Source organism: Dendrobates tinctorius, unplaced genomic scaffold (assembly GCF_039654945.1).
Source record: "Dendrobates tinctorius isolate UK_male_01 unplaced genomic scaffold, ASM3965494v1 ptg000223l, whole genome shotgun sequence".
In the NCBI taxonomy this organism is placed as follows: Eukaryota; Metazoa; Chordata; class Amphibia; order Anura; family Dendrobatidae; genus Dendrobates; species Dendrobates tinctorius.
Genome location: NW_027361890.1, coordinates 21,937,767 through 21,954,812, shown reverse-complemented (window position 1 = coordinate 21,954,812; position 17,046 = coordinate 21,937,767).

Sequence of the window (17,046 nt, the reverse complement as noted above, 5' to 3'; positions counted from 1 at the left end):
GGAGATTTGGAGTGGGGATGAAGGATTTAATGTGTGGGAAGATTTGGAGTGGGGATGAAAGATTGAATGTGTGGGGCAGATTTGGATTGGGGAAAGGGAGATTTAATGCATGTGGGGGGATTTAATGTGTGGGGGGAGATTTGGAGTGGGGATGGGGGGGATTTAATGTGCATGGGGTGATTTGGAGTGGGATGGAGGATTTAATGTGTGGGGAGCTTTGGAGTGGGATGGGGGATTTAATGTGTTTGGGGAGATTTGGAGTGGGATGGAGGATTTAATGTGTGGGGAGCTTTGGAGAGGGGATGGGGGATTTAATGTGTTTGGGGAGATTTGGAGTGGGGATGGAGAATTTAATGTGTGGCGAGATATTTAGAGTGGGGATGGGGAGATTTAATTCATTTGGGGGATTTAATGTGTGGGGGGAGATTTGGAGTGGGGATGGAGGATTTAATGTGTGGGGAGAGATTTGGAGTGGGGATGGAGGATTTAATGTGTGGGGAGATTTCGAGTGGGGATGTAGGGACTTAATGTGTGGGGGGAGATTTGGAGTGCGGATGGGGGCATTTTATCTGTGGGGGGATTTGAAGTGCAGATGGGGGATTTAATGTGTGGGGGGAGATTTGGAGTGTGGATGGGGGCTTTTAATGTGTGGGGGGATTTGAAGTGCGGATGGGGGATTTAATGTGTGGGGAGAGATTTGGAGTGGGGATGGGGAGATTTAATGTGTGGGGGAGATTTGGACTGGGGATAGAGGATTTAATGTGTGTGATGGGATTTGAGGACACAAAATGAGAAGCAAAAGGGGGAGATGCAGGGCATGTATGAGGAAACAGTATGAGAGGTCTCTATGAGAAAACAGTATGGGGGAATGGGGACATGGACGAGGAAATCGTATGGGGGAATGGGAGGCATGTATGCGGAAATGGTAAGCGGGAATGTGGGGCATGGACAAGGAAACAGTATGGGAGAATGGGGGGCATGTATGAGGAAACAGTATGGGGGATGGGTGCAGACAGTATGGTGAATGGGGGGATGGGTGCAGACAGTATGGGGCGTGAACGGGGAATGTATGCGGACACAGTATGAGTACTGATGGTAAAAATGTATATGGACACAGTATGTGGAGTGAGGGTGATGTGATGTGTGCAGACACAGCATTTGGAGTAAGGGGTATGTGTGAGCAGGCAGTATAGAGAGTGAGGGGGTAAATATATGAGGAGACAGTATGGTGAACAGGGGCAATGTGAGAAGAGACAGTATGAGGATGGAGGCGAATAGTGTGAGGAGACAGTATGAGGATGGAGGGGAATAGTGTGAGGAGACAGTATGGGGAAGAAAAGTGAGTGAGCACAAAATAGAGACTGAGAAGTGGGGGCATAGCATTGGAGGACAGTATACCAAGGAGGGGGAGTGTGATGGGAGGGTACAATATAGAGACTGGGCCCTATAGGGAGGACAAAGTGTGAGAGGATGTAACATCCCTGCTGGCATCACTGCATGGCCTCCCATCCCCCACCTGCCTTACTCACTACTCAGGGTCATGCTGTGAATTCTGTCTGCTGCCGGCTCCATGCTGTATGCCTCTTGCCTCCTGCTTGCTCTATGCATACTTCCTGGCTATTTGCATAGGGGCGGCGCCGGCACTCTCTGGTTCTTACAAAATCAGTGTGCACCTGCCTATGGTGTTCCCAGCCAATTACCAAGAGGCCTCTAGTATTTAGGGCAGCTCCACCCGGTGGAAGCTGCCTGAGCAACTATTTCCCTCAGTCAGTGGCTTGCTTTTGAGGTGCCAGGTCCTGTCCTGTTTCTGCCTTTTCTGAGGGCAGCATACCCTGATCTGTTTCCGTGTGCTTGTGACTTATATCTCCGCCTACCTGAGGGCTGCATACTCAGGCCTGTGTCTTTATCCAGTATTTGTTCCCATGTCTGTCCTTGTGTGTACTGTGTCCTATTCCTGTATCTTACCCTATTCCTCTTCCTGACCTTGTCTGAACTCAGTCCTAACCTCTGTCTGTTGGTCTCCTTGTCTGTGGCTCCTTTCCCTACCATGTCAATCCTTGTGTCCTCTCCATCTGCCTGTGCTCCGAACTTTTGCGGCTCTGCCTGTGCTCTGCACTCTTGCAGCTCTGCCTGAGCTCCGCACTCTTGCAGGTCTGCCTGTGCTCCGCACTCTTGCAGCTCTGCCTGTGCTCCGCACTCTTGCGGTTCTGCCTGTGCCCCGCTTATGCTGCTGCAGAACCTCTTGCTGCAGCTCCTCTCTGCATACCTTGCGGTTCTGCGCTATTTTCCTTTTGTAGCTCCTGCTGCTGCAGAACCTCTTGCTGCAAACTGCAACGCCTCTCAGCAGCCTTGCAGTTCTACCCTGCTCCGCTCCTTGCGATTCTTCTCTACTCCGCAACCCTGTGGTTCTGCTTTGCTTCCATTCCGTATCTTGCGGATCCTTGTCCTACCCATCTGTATTGGTTCCTAGTCAGTACCGGCTTCTCCAGTGTGACCAGGTCCCAACCTGTTCCCTCATAACTTTCTTGCCTGTCCGTGTTTCTGCCCTTCCCGACTCCGTCCCTGCTTCTCCAGTCTGAACAGGCTTCTACCTGTTCCCATAAAACCACTCATTCCAGTCCATGTTTCTGTCCTTCCCTATTCAGTCCCAGCTCTCCTCCTTCCTATACCCCACTCATACCTGCCTAGGTTCCTGTCCTACTCATACCAGTTCCGGTCCCACTAGCCATACCAGCCTGTCCTGCTAGAGTGCCAGCCGTGTCCGCCTGCGAGTGTCTCAGCTGTGCCTGTTATGATTGGGTCACCGAGGAGGAGAGCAAGCCCAAGCTAAGCCACAGAAAACCAGAGAGGTTGGTGAATAAGCGGATTGCAGACCCCTGATCCTATCCACACAACTAGCAGTAGCCATGGAACGTACCTACGATGATCCTAGACGCCTCAGCACAGCCGGAGAGCTAGCTAAGCCTAAAGCAAGAAAGGGGAAATCTAAACTGCCCCAGAGCAGACCCTGAAGGAATAGATAGCCCCCAAACATATATTGTCAGTGAGACAAGATGAAAACACAAACGCAGGCAGGAAAATAAACTGTCCCTTAAAAATGGTACTTTATTGTTTAAAAAACCACAAATGTGGTATACACCAGAAAAAGCGTGACTAAAGATGAAAAGCAAAAATTAAAGTGTTCAAACAAACAAGCCCATACTAAGGTGACACCTTGGAATCCCTCGTAAAGACTAAGCTGTAATCTGCCTGTCCGCGGAGGTTGGCACCCTAGGGGGGAACGTTGTGGTGCCCCCGCTCAACGATGGCTGTCCCTAGGGGCCCTGATAAGCCCTACCGCCACTAGTGGTCCCTTCTACCCGATGCAAGATATGGGAACCCCTATCTCTAGACAGAGACCAAGCTGCTCTAAAGAGGACCCTGTGTCCCAAAGCAAAGAGGCTTTAAAGAGGGGAGTTGCACTGAGTATCGGTAAGCTATTTGCACCTTTATGGGACACAAGATATCGCAGCATCGGGCCTCCTGATGAGCCTAATAAGGCGAAACGCGTTGAGGCGTTAACTGGTTGTTGGCAGGTGGCAGAAAATGCAGATGAGTATCGCTGTGGCAGTTCTGCATTTTTTCTGTATTTATACAGCAATGGGATATAGCCTTTATCCGTTCTGTGTGTTATGACTTATTAGAGTCAGTGCCTTCTCTATATATTAAGAGATCTTCTACATGAGATTGAGGCACTATTCACAAACTGTTTTTTCTATTATGATGTATCTTGCTCCAATCTGACCACCGATTGCCATATGTGTTCTATTTAATTTTAACCTCTTTGCTTTGGGACACAGGGTCCTCTTTAGAGCAGCTTGGTCTCTGTCTAGAGATAGGGGTTCCCATATCTTGCATCGGGTAGAAGGGACCACTAGTGGCGGTAGGGCTTATCAGGGCCCCTAGGGACAGCCATCGTTGAGCGGGGGCGCCACAACGTTCCCCCCTAGGGTGCCAACCTCCGCGGACAGGCAGATTACAGCTTAGTCTTTACGAGGGATTCCAAGGTGTCACCTTAGTATGGGCTTGTTTGTTTGAACACTTTAATTTTTGCTTTTCATCTTTAGTCACGCTTTTTCTGGTGTATACCACATTTGTGGTTTTTTAAACAATAAAGTACCATTTTTAAGGGATATATATGTATGATTTGACTTTGAGAACCCTTACAACATTGTAATTGAAATAGGAAAATAAACTGAGCAAATGATAGGGCCCACACTGACTAAACAGGAGAGGAAAGGAAAGACGCTGCCTGCAATCACGCACAAAACCCTGCCAAAAAAAACCCTGCAAAAAGTCCAACACGTTTGATGCAAAAAACACTGAAGTCACACGACTTCGCCCACTATATCAGTACACTGGTATATTCTGAAAGCAGAGCAAAAAGAGGCCAATCTAATAAGGGACAAAAACAAATTGGCACAAGCAGTAACATATGGACAGTGATTCAGCACAGCCCCAGCCGGAGCTGGCTGACCCACACAAAACCAGATCAAATGCAAACAGAATAGCAAATGAACACTTATATGAACATGTAGGGACTGAGCTGGAAACATCAGACCTCAGGAGGCAAGAAGAAAATCACTAGCAGGGATAGAGGGAGTCAGCTGTCTTAAATACCAATCTGAAACCCCAGATCTCCAATCGTCATCCTCATTATCAGGTGGCAAGCCTCTGTTAATCAGATCAGCTCCATTACCTCCAGTAACCACCAGAGGGAGCCCAGAAAGAGAACTCAAAACCTCTCTGTCGATCTGACCAGCTCCACTACCTTCAGTAATAACCAGAGGGAGGACAGAAAGTGAATTCACATGTGCCCGCCTGTCTGCCAAGAGTGCCAGCCATGCCCGCCTGCTTGCCAGTGTCTCAGCCATGCCCACCTGTCTGCCAAGAGTACCAGCCGTGCCCACCATTGTATCTGTTATGCCTGTCTGTACTTGCCCGCACTACACATAGTGTTTTGATCCCCAGTGGGATCAGCAGCCACATCCAGACACCACCCTGGAGTGGTACCAGGCAGCTACCTGCCGCACAAGCCTGATCCCACCATCAGAGGCTCCCGTGAACACCAAGGTAGCTGCTTAGTCATGCCCCTTCCAGGATAGACTGGTTTGTGGCACAGTGGAGCCACACCCCCATGCTCGTGCCAACCAGTCACGGCACGAGCGTTACAGAGGACAGTGTGAAAAGGGGTCCCAGTCTTGAAAGGAGAGGTCAGTGTGAAGAGCATGTATCATAAGAGGGACAGCGTGGGGTCATATTTTCTGCAGACAATATAGCGCGGGGCAATTATTTATTCAGGGGCTCAGCATATCGCAGATATTTTTATTCAGGAGCATTATAATAACACTGCTATCTTTAAGGGCATCCTGTAGAGATTTGCTGCAGAAGACCTGAGAAGATGGAAGTCTGTTGAGACGGCTATGGATTACAAAACTCATCTTGGGGTCTGGACAAGAAGAAGAAAAGAAGGAGAACAACTCCAGAGACGACGTCATCTATAAGGTACCTGGATGTAAATATTATTTGTGATACTGACTAATTCTCATGTTTTTATTTAAGTTAGGAGCATTAAAGGGGTTGTCCAAGTTTGTGCTGAGTCTGCAGTCATTCTATGTGACTGCAGACTTCTGAATTCTCACAGTGCGCACTGCATGCTGTTAGGATTATCTCGTGCCGGTGATTTACATACATATGGTCACATGCTGACTAGACATGTGTGGTCTCACTCAATGAAAATAAACTGATCGAGGTGGTGCACGTCTAGTCGCAATGTGGCCAGAAGTATAGAAATCACATACTTGTTCTGATATGACCATGCACTCTTGCCACCAGAAAGGGAGGACCCTAAAAAGTGTGCAATGGAGCAGGTGTGAAACCGCTGCGGAATCCGCACAAAGAATTGACATGCTGTGGATTTGAACCCGCAGCAAATCCGCGCGGGAAAATCCGCAGCATGTGTGTAGGTAGGTGATCCGACTGGGGGGTGACCCCTTTTCTCGCCGCAAACAGACTGAGACTGAAATGCGTCCAACAGGTCCTCTTTATTGGCCATCCTCTTGATGACTGCAGCAACATACAGCAGCAGCTAGACACTCTCCGCACACAGGCCCGGGTACCTTCGCTTCCTTCTTACTTCGGTATGACGGCCCTCATGGCTCTTTCACTGCAGCTTCCCTTGGCCTACCACTACAGCGCTTCGCCTGCCCGAGTCCATTCGTCTTGTGGTACCACCAGGCTCTCTCAGTCTGCGGCTCGTCTTGTCTCTCCGTCTGCGGCTTCTCCTGTCAGGGTCACCCCCCTGTCTGTCTCAGATGTCAGTCCCTTCTGGAGCTTCATCACTGTACTTCTACTTCCTCGAGTCTACTCTTCTCCTCAGCTCCTCTCCCTGGACTGACTGCTTGAGATGAACGACTTTGCCTTTTTTCGGGTCGAGTCGGGTTTCATGAAACCCGACTTTCGCAAAAGTAGGGTCGAACGCAATCGGCCGATTATCATGAAAAGTCGAAGGCCGACTAAAACAGGAAACACACCTACAGTGCCCATTTTAATGCCAAAAACATCAATTCTTATTACTTAAGCTTGTCAACCTTAGTTTACTTTATAATAATAGTTAGGCATTGAAAACTTGGGGTTATTTGGCTAAAGTTGTGGGGGGGTAGGGCTGGCTCCAGATTTTCGTGGGCCCAGGGCCAAAGAGTGTCACTGGGCTCCTTTAACACATGTCACAATTCATGATCCTCTGATACGGCAGAGAAATTATGTTATAGTACAATGAAAAATGCTTCACTTCTTACATCACATGACTGATATCCATTTTAAATTCTCCAATAGCTCCAAAAACAGACAGTATATTACTCCATACAGTATTATGGCCACCGCATAGTGTGCCATACAGAGTAATGAGGCCCATATATTTCTCCATAGAGAATCATTGGTCCAATATAATGTTCGATACAGTATATGATGAGCTCCATATAATGCTACAGTATATGTTGGTCCCCATGGATGAAGCTCTACTGTCTCATGGGCCCAAATAATGCTCCATATATAATGGGCCCCATTTCTAATGCTCCAGTGTATAATGGGCCCTGTAAATGCTGCTCCAGTGTCTGATGTCCACCTTTGGAATGCTCTAGTGTATGATGGGCCCCATATATCATTCCCCAGAGCATAGTGCTCCCCAAAAATTGCTCCCAACCTTTAAAACAATTAAATAAGTCTCCTCGCTAGGGAATCCCTGTACTCCAGACTCCTTGTCGTCCCCATCTTCCATCTCTCTGCACTTGGACTGTTTAGGCAGAGGGCGTACAGACGTGATGTCATCGAGCTCTCTGACCACAATGTCACTGTCAAGAAACGCGGAAGATGTCACGGCGGTGGAGCAGGGAGAGGTAAGTATTTCAACTTTGCAAGTGCTGTCATCCTGAGCAAGCAGGGGGGCCCACTCGTTGGCGACGGCACTGGCACAGGGCCCCTCATAGTACGGCGGTGTGTCTGACAGCGGGTGGGCCCTCCGCCCTCCCACCGGCAGAGACACTTTTGCATGCTATGTGGGGCACTGTGCCAGTGCCGTCACCCATGAGTATGCCCCCCACCTGATCAAGGAACCTGCACTTTCATATGCACCTTCCTCTTTGTCACCGTGTAAGGTGGTATAGTATGCGGGAAGGGGAACCTGAGTTTCATCAGGGTCAGATTCTGGCTGTGTAGAGTGCGAGGGGAATGTAGTGGTCTGGGTCAATGTACCAGCAGATTCATCTAGCAGTGGCTGGGCATCAGTGTACTTGTGGTGCCCCCAGGAGTACGATCGCCACAGTGGCATTACCTTCCTCCTAGGGAATGTGATGTCTTGCTTGGGAGCAATGAAGAATCTCTCTAGCAGTTAAACCAACACACAACACAGTTCCCACTCCAGGCCAGCAGGGAGACCTCTGAACCTGAGTGCTGAGGAGCTGCTCTCTGTGGTCGGGAGGAGGGAAGTTAGGGCAGTCTGTGAAGGGAAGGGGAAGTGTGTGGATGTGAGAAAGGGAGCTGAAGGATGAGCAGAGTTAAGGCTCACTCCTAGCTGGAGCGCATGGTCCAGATTCCGGTCTCCGAGTTTGTAGGGACACTGACGGTCCTGCAGCAGAAACCGGAGAAAGTAGCAGCTGTAAATGCTCTGTGTTATGAATGAGTCACCGAGGAGGAAAAACAAAAACAAGCTAAGCCACAGAAAACCAGAGAGGTTGGTACAGAGAGGTTGGTAACTAAGCGGATTGCAGACCCCTGATCCTATCCACACAACTAGCAGGAGCCGTGGAGCATACCTATGATGATCCTAGACGCCTCGTCACAGCCGGACAACTAAATAAACCTAAAGCAAGAAAAGGGGAAATCTAAACTGCCCCAGAGCAGACCCCAAAGTAAAAGACAGCCCCCAAACATGTATTGTCGGTGAGATAAGATGAAAACGCAAACACAGATAGAAAAATAGGCTGAGCAAAAGATGGGGCCCACACTAACTAGAAAGGGCAGGAAAGGAAAGATGCTGTCTGCAATCACGCACAAAACCCTGCCAAAAAAATTTCCAACACTTTCTGATAACAAAAAAACCCTGAAGTCACTAGACTTCAATTCCCTATATCAGCACTCTGGTATATTCTGAAGACAGAGCAAAAAGAGACCAATCTGATCAGGGACAAAAAGCAAACTGGCATAAACAGAGACATAAGAATGAAAATTCAGTACAGCCCCAGCAGGGGCTGGCTGACCACAAAAACTGAGTAAACAAGACCAACTCTCATGTGAAAAAATAGCAGAGCACACTTAGCTTGAGAAGGCAGGAACAGAACTGGAAACCAGAACCTCAGGGCAGGAAAAAATCACCAGCACAAAATTAGGGAGTCGGCTGTCTTAAATCCAGTCAGAGACTCCTGATGTCCACTCACAGTCCTCCTCCTCATGTGGCAGGTCTCTGCCATTTAGATCAACTTCATTACCTACTGTTACCACTAGAGGGAGCCCGGATGGAGAACTCACGACTCCTCTGTCAACACATCCAGCTCCACCACCCTCACCAGAAGCCAGAGGTAAACCAAAAAATGAGTTCACAACAGCTCTGTTCCCAACTAAGGCTCGGAGGCCCCAGCAGCGACGTGTGTGAGCCAGAAGGAAAAGGCTACAGCTGCCTGCCATATGAGAAAGTTCCAAAAGAGTGTCAACAGGGGGAACTTCAGTGAACTCAGTACTGTGAGTACCTCAGATAAGCGCTAGAATGGAAGCCACACTACCTATCTGCAGAGAGAGAATTCCTAATTTGCTTCCAGGCTGACCAACTCCTTCTCCATCTGTACTCTGGGTCCTGGACGGCACTTACCAAGTACAGGTAAAGGAACTGCACGACTGTGTCTGTCATCTTTCTTCTGCGCCTAGCGCATGGCTCTGCTACATCCTGCACTGCACACCATCTACCAACTCTTTCATCTGCCCTGCGACTATGGCCCTACCTGTGCAGGGCTTCTACATCTTAGCTGCACCACAACATCTGTCCCAGAGAAGCGACACTGCAGCGCTGGTCAATCTGATGAGAAACCACAGGTGGCGTCATGTATCATTCACCTATAAATGTTATTCACCCCTTTGCATGGACGCCCAGGCCCACGGACCGGGTCACCACCACCGTGACACATCCCTCTGAGACACCGGCCCGGTACCGATTAACCCCACTGCCCTGGCTGGCGACCCACACTCCATGTCAGATTCATCTTGGACTGGGGAATTCACGATTTGACTTGATAACCCAGGCATGGTATGTGAGAAAGAGCTACATGAACTAATATGAAGTGTGGCCTGCTGCATCATTCACTTTTGGTGGGGTGAAGGACACGAGAAAAGGGGTTCTTCCTGACCAGGAGCCAGCACTTGACGACTCAGTGCTTGCATTTTTTGAAACTTCAGAAGAGGAGGGCATATTAGCTGGAGTCTGTTTCGGCAATGTAAGCCAAAACCAGTTCCTGATGCTCCGGCTTTAAAAGCGGTTAACCTACTCCCAGAAAAGGTAGCCTTCCAGGCCTTCCAGAGTCAGACCATGATGCAGGATCAACACTTCCTGCCTTAGCTGCTATTGTGCTTTTGCCACTACCAGCAGATGCACCACCACCATCAGTACCAGCTGGTCCCCCCATGCCCACGTCCCCAGCCTCTTCCACCACACTTCCAAATTTTGGAGAAAATGTACCCAAAATAGCATCAGATATATGGTACTGTATCAGAAGCGTAAAGCTGTATACAGTCAAAGGATAATTTTAAGTCACACAGAGACACTCACAGGCTATGGATTAGACAAGAATATAAAAAGTAGACAAAGGGTACAGTATCATCAGATAGCAGGTATATATAGTATAGTTTAAACATTCTAAATCTCCGCATATATTTCAGGAGGCAGACACAGACGCTCTCAGGCTCAGTATGGATTACAACACAAAATATAAAGCCGTAAAACGGTAATGGATCTGAAGCGTACAGCTGTATACAGTGTAGGGGTAATTGTCAATCTCAGTATTTATTTCCAGAGTCAGAAACAGATGCTCACTTGGTCAGTTTGGATTGGACCAGAATATAAAAAGCAGTAAATGGGTAATGTATCACAAGCGTAGAGCTGTATACAGTGTTGGGGTAATTTTTAAATCTACATATAAATTGCAGGAGTAACCCACAGACTCTCACATGCTCAGGATGGATCACACCACAATATAAAAAGAAGATCCGCAAGAAATAATCACACATGTGGGCCAATGTTCCAGGTGTCAATGATACACTAAGAGTGGTGGGTGGAGGAGGACTTTCTGGCAGAAAGGGTACAGTATCACCAGATACCAGGTATATATAGCATAGTTTAAACATTAAAAATGTACGCCTATATATCAGGAGTAGTGTTGTGCCACCCCGCTAGTGTTCGAGTTCGGTTCGGTTCGTCGAACAGGAGGCAAGGTCATTGAATGTTCGTCGAACGTTCGACGAACACCGACGAACCCCATTGAAAAGAATGGCAGGCAAACACAAACACATACAAACACATAGAAAACACATACAAAACACCTTAAAATGTGTCCCAAAGCAGACAAAATGCTCAGAAGACACAAATAACATATGGAAAAGGGCAACTACATATAGAAAAGAAGTGGAGGAGTAAAAGGAGGAGGAGGAGACACAGATATAGGCATGTCATGCCCTTATAAAGTCAAAAAAGGTTGGAATAAAAATCTAAAATAAAAAAAATTCTAAAATTCTAAAATCGAAGGCGATCATATACCGTCGGACTTCCCACCATAAATTATGCCAACTGCCGATCGGGCGGCGTTATTCCCACAACCCTCCGAACAGCGTCCATGAAGGCAAAGTGTTTGGTTTCCAGGGGCAGTATGGTTGCAAAGCTGAACCTTAAAGGAATGTCCAGAAGGGCACCACCAGGAGTGGAGCCTGCGGCTTAATTGGACTCCACATGGGCAACCTCAACCATGCCAGCCACGGGAAGGATGGACAGATTGCAAGCTTTCTCGATTCTGTGGGTGGTGGTGCATGGCCATTTTTAGTTGTGAGAGCGATTTGTCAGCTTATTTCCATTAACGAACGAGACTCCGGCATGCCCCTGCGGTCCGCGTCCAGCTTACTAGAGGGACACGCGAGGCTCTGGCACGCGAGATCGGGAAATAACAGGTCTGTCATGCCTTTACATGTCCAGTGCTGCAAGCGCGCTACACTGAAAGGACCAGCGTGTGTCACTTACAGGTGCGGATAACCCGCTGAACCCCGTTAGTGATGAGGATCTGGGATTCCAATTCTTCCCTGGGAACGAGGATTTCCCAGTAAGTGCAGGTCAACCAGAATTCCGGAATTAGGCCTAACCGGCATTCCAGAAAGAATGTGAAAAAATTAAGTGTCCAAACCACAGGTGCTGTAACTTGCTTAACAGCTGGGCTCCTCTGCTGAGAAGCACACTGTTCTTACATAAAGAGGCGGCATAGCTTGGTTCACGGGTGGGCAACTCTGCTGAGTAGCAGACAGTGCTTACATAAACAGGCGGCAAAGCTAGGTTCACGGGTGGGCTCCTCTGCTGAGCAGTAGACACAGGTACTAGGCCCAAAGTATTCACTGGGCTAAATGGAGTTAAAAAATGGTTCTTACATAAACAGGTGGCACAGCATGGTTCACGGGTGGGCTCCTCTGCTGATAAGCAGACACAGTTACTAGGCCCAAAGTATTAACTGGGCTAAATGCAGTCAAAAAATGGTTCTTTCATAAACAGGCGGCATAGCTAGGTTCACGGGTGGGCTCCTCTGCTTGCTGAGTAGCAGACAGTGCTACAAGGCCTAAAAGGATTTTCTGGACAAGATGCGGTAAAAAATTATTAGAAACACACACTGTGTAGCTCCTTGACAGGTGTACTACACCACTGGCTACCAGACACCGCTACTATGCCATGAAACTGTCTATTAACATTGAAAACAATAATTAATGTGAAAATATAGTTATGCTTTTGGTGAACGAACCGTTCTCGAACGGAACCTCGAACAGCCGAATTTTAAGCAAAGTGTTCGAGTTCGACGAACGGCTCGAACATCGCCCTAAACAGCTCGAATTTGAACTTGGCAAACAGTTCGACTCAAACACCTCTCATCTCTAATCAAAAGGCAGACTCAGACGATCTCAGGCCCAGTATGGATTCGACAAGATTGTAGAAAGTTGAGAAAGGGTACAGTATCACCAGATAACAGGTATATATAGCATAGTTTAAACATTAAAAATCTCTGTGTATATTTTCGGAGTCAGACAAAGACATTCACAGCCTCAGTATGGATTAGACAAGAATCTAAAAAGTAGAAAAAGGGTAATGTATTCAAAGCGTACACCAGTATACACTGTTGGGGTATTTTAAAATCTTCATATATATTTCAGTATCAGTAAGAAAGTCGAGACTCTCCGAAGGGGAAACTAGATGGATAAAAGTATAGACGGAAAGTCGAGTGATTGCAGAAATTTTGGAATGACTAATCACGGGAAAAACTCCAGGGAGAATTCTCAGAGGTGATGCTGAGCCTCAATTACTTTGTCTGTGGAGACAGTGAAAACAGTTCTTTGTAAAGAAAGGGTTGCTGTATCGCAGTACCGTAGATCCCATCACCGTTACTCATCTCCATCAAATTGTGATCACAGGGAGAGATGTAGACATGGTCCTCACTGCCTATCATGATCTGTCAGGTAACTTTGGAGTGCAAAAGACAGAAGCCACAGGCCGTAGGCGATTCTATTGGATTGGCATGAGAGGACACATTAAAAATGTGGGCAGGAATGTCACACGTCTGTGAGTAGGAAAACTGTGAAAGCTGATGATAAACCACCACTGCATCTCATTGTGAGTCGACGCCCATAACAAATGGAAGCCATTGATCATCTGAAGATAAAGGCCAGCAGGACAGGGCATAGCTATGTCTTAACTATCATCTATCAGTTCACCAAATTTGTAGTGGCAGTCCCAGTGAAGGATTTAACAGCCCAGACTACACAGCGGTGGAGCAGGGAGAGGTAAGTATTGCAAGTGCTGGGGCCCTGAGCAAGCAGGGGGGGCCCACTCATGGGCGGCAGTACTGGCCCAGGGCCCCTCATAGTACACCGATGCGTCTGACGGTGGGTGGGAACCCCCACCGTCAGAGACACTTGATTGTACTATGAGGGACCCTGTGCCAGTGCCGTTGCCCAAGAGTGGGACCACCCACCTGTTCAGGGCAATGGCACTCGCACGGGTGCGTGCGCCAGGCAGTGACCCCGGCCCTGGGGGGGAGGCAGCCCAGTTAGGGAGGTTGAAAAAATGGCATATGTTGATGTTGGACATTCAGCAGCTGCAAATGGAGGAATTGGAGAAGTCCGAGGAAGAGGGGGACAAAAACGAGCCATTTTTCTGGCAACCTATGTGTCATCAGGAGAAGGTGGGACAAAATCCTTTGAAACCCATGCATGGTTCATTTTAATGAAGGTTAGATCATCAACATTTTGGGTCGACAGACGGGTCCTTTTTTCTGTCAGGATTGATCCAGCAGCACTGAAGACTCTTTCGGATCGCACACTAGCAGCAGGGCAAGCAAGCTCCTGTAAGGCATATTGTGCCAGTTCAGGCCAGGTGTCCAGTTTACAGGCCCAATAGTCATAGGGGAATAACCTGTGAGGGAGAACATCGATATGGGAGGAGAAGTAGTTTGTAACCATAGTTGACAACTGCTGTCTCCTGTCACTTTCAATCGATACACTATTACCAGTCGTGTGAGCGGTACTTGAAAAATCAGTCCACAACATGGTCATGAAACCCGTCTCCAACGCCACTTCGGGTGTGTGCACCACGAACACCTCTTCCATGTTGCCCCCTACGGCTCGTGGGAGAACCATCACCACTGCTGTGTACTGGGAATGCCTCAAACAAACAGTTTACCAGAGTTGCTTGTTTATTAGCCAATATTAGCTCTAGGTTCTCCTGTGGCATGATGTTTTGGAATTTGCCTTTATAGCATGGATCCAGGATGCTGGCCAACCAGTAGTCATCATCGTTCATCATTTTGGCAATGCGGGGATCCCTTTTTAGGATCTGCAAGGCATAATCACACATGTGGGCCAATGTTCCATGTGTCAATGATTGCACTGCGAGTGCTGGGTGGAGGAGCACTTTCTGGCAAATCCACATCCCTCCAGTCACGCACAAACCCTGTATCTGACCTTGCCACGCCAACATTTTCTCTTGCCCCCTGAGAGACATCCTCCTCCCCTAAATAATCATCCCCATCATCCTCCTCCTCTTCCTCTTCTTCCTCCACCTCGTCCAGGAGAGTTCCCTGAGCAGACAATGGCTGACTGTCATCAAGGCTTCTCTCCTCCTCTTCCTCCTCGGCTGCAGATGCCTGCTCCTTAATGTGCATCAAAGTTTGCATGAGCAGACGCATAAGTGGATGCTCATGCTTATGATGGCGTCATCTGCGATTACCAGCCGTGTGCATTCCTCAAAACACTGTTGGACTTTACAGAGGTCTTTCAGCTTCGACCACTGAACACCCGACAACTCCATGTCTGCCCTCAAACTGCCTGCCCATGAATCCTCCCACAAATGCATTTCAACCTGCCTCTGTTCGCACAGCCTCTGAGCCATGTGCAGGGTGGAGCAATCACTGCAGCTTCTGCATTCGACTGGAATGTACGGGCGACTGGCGGATGTGCGAGCACAGTCTTCGCACTTTATGGAGCAGGGCTGTTAACTCCGGATAATTATTGAGGAAGCACTGCACCACCAGGTTCAAGGTGTGAGCCAGGCAAGGTATATGTCTGAGTTTTGAAAGGGCTATGGCTGCCACAAAATTCCGGCCATTATCATTAACTACCTTGCCTGCCTCAAGATGTAGACTGCCCAGCCAAGACTCAGTTTGTCGCTGCAACTAGTCGACCAGTACCTCCGCGGTGTGACTGTTGTCGCCCAAACACATCATCTTCAACACAGCCTGCTGACGCTTATCACTAGCTGTTCAATAGTGGGACACCTCGTGTGCAACACTGGCAGCTGCGGATGGAGTGCTCGTGCGACTGCGCTCTGTGGACAAGCTTTCGCTTCTGGAGGAGGAGGAGGAGGGTCGAACGCCTACAGCCAATTGTTTCCTATACCGTGGGCTAGGCAGCACTGTCCCACCGCCGCTGTCCCCTGTGGACCCTGCATCCACCACATTAACCCAGTGCGCAGTGAAGGACATGTAACGGCCCTGGCCATGCCTACTAGACCATGCATCTGTTGTGAGGTGCACCTTTCCACTCACTGATTGCTTGAGTGCATGGACAATGCGGTCTTTCACATGCAGGTGGAGGGCAGGGATGGCTTTTCGAGAAAAGAAGTGCCGACTGGTTTGGTCATAGCGTGGTACTGCGTAGGCCATGAGCTCGCGGAAAGCTTTGCGTTCAACCAACCAGTAGGGCATCATCTCTAACGAGATTAGTTTGGCAATGTGGGCATTCAAAGCCAGTGTACGCGGATGAGAGCATGAGTACTTTCTTGTCCTTCTCATAGTCTCTGGTAGGGTGAGCTGGACTTGAGAGCTGCATATGGTGGAACTAGCGGTGGACATGGCGGACTGAGAGAGGGTTGGTGATGGTGATGGTGTTGGTGGTGTTGCTGATGGCCTAGATTCAGTCTTTTGTAATAATAACATTGTGATTCCCTGACTGCTTTGGCCTTGCGACGACACCTCAACATTTGCTGCTGTGTGCTAACCGGTGGGCTTACAGTGGGGAAAGCGTTTTAGCATTGCTGACTACCTTCATTCGGAGCAGTTGCACATGTGGTACGTGAGGTTTGGTAGTCCGTCCATGCTTGCAAGTGCATGGTAGTTAAATGTCTAAGCATGCAACTGGTATTCAAATTTCTCCGATTTTTCCCTCGGTTAAATGTCTTTGCGCACTTCTTACAGATAACCTTTGCCTGATCATTAGGATTTTGTTCAAGAAAGTGCCACACTACACTCTTCCTACTATGGAAGACATTTTGAGGCCTTGCACGCTGTGCTAATTTGACCATCTGGCCAAGCTGTCCTGCAACTCTTTTGGTTTTTGTAACCTGTTTTTGGACTGCTACGGGCCTGCCAGATAACAGCTGTTGCGGTGTCGATGCCTGCTGCGGATCCTACTCCTCCTCTTCTGAGCTATTTGCAGCGGCACCCTCTTCCCCCATTGGATGCCAATCTGGGTCAACAACTGGGTCATCCACCACCTCCTCTTCAATTTCATGTGCACCTTCCTCTGTGTCACCGTGTACGGTGGTATAGTATGCGGGAAGGGGCACAGGACTTTCATCAGGGTCAGATTCTGGCTCAGTACACTGCGAGGACAATGTAGTGCTCTGAGTGAATGTACGAGCAGAAAAATCTAGCAGTGGCTGTGCATCAGTGCACTCCATGTCAGATTCATCTTGGACTTGGGAATTCACGATTTGACTTGATAACCCAG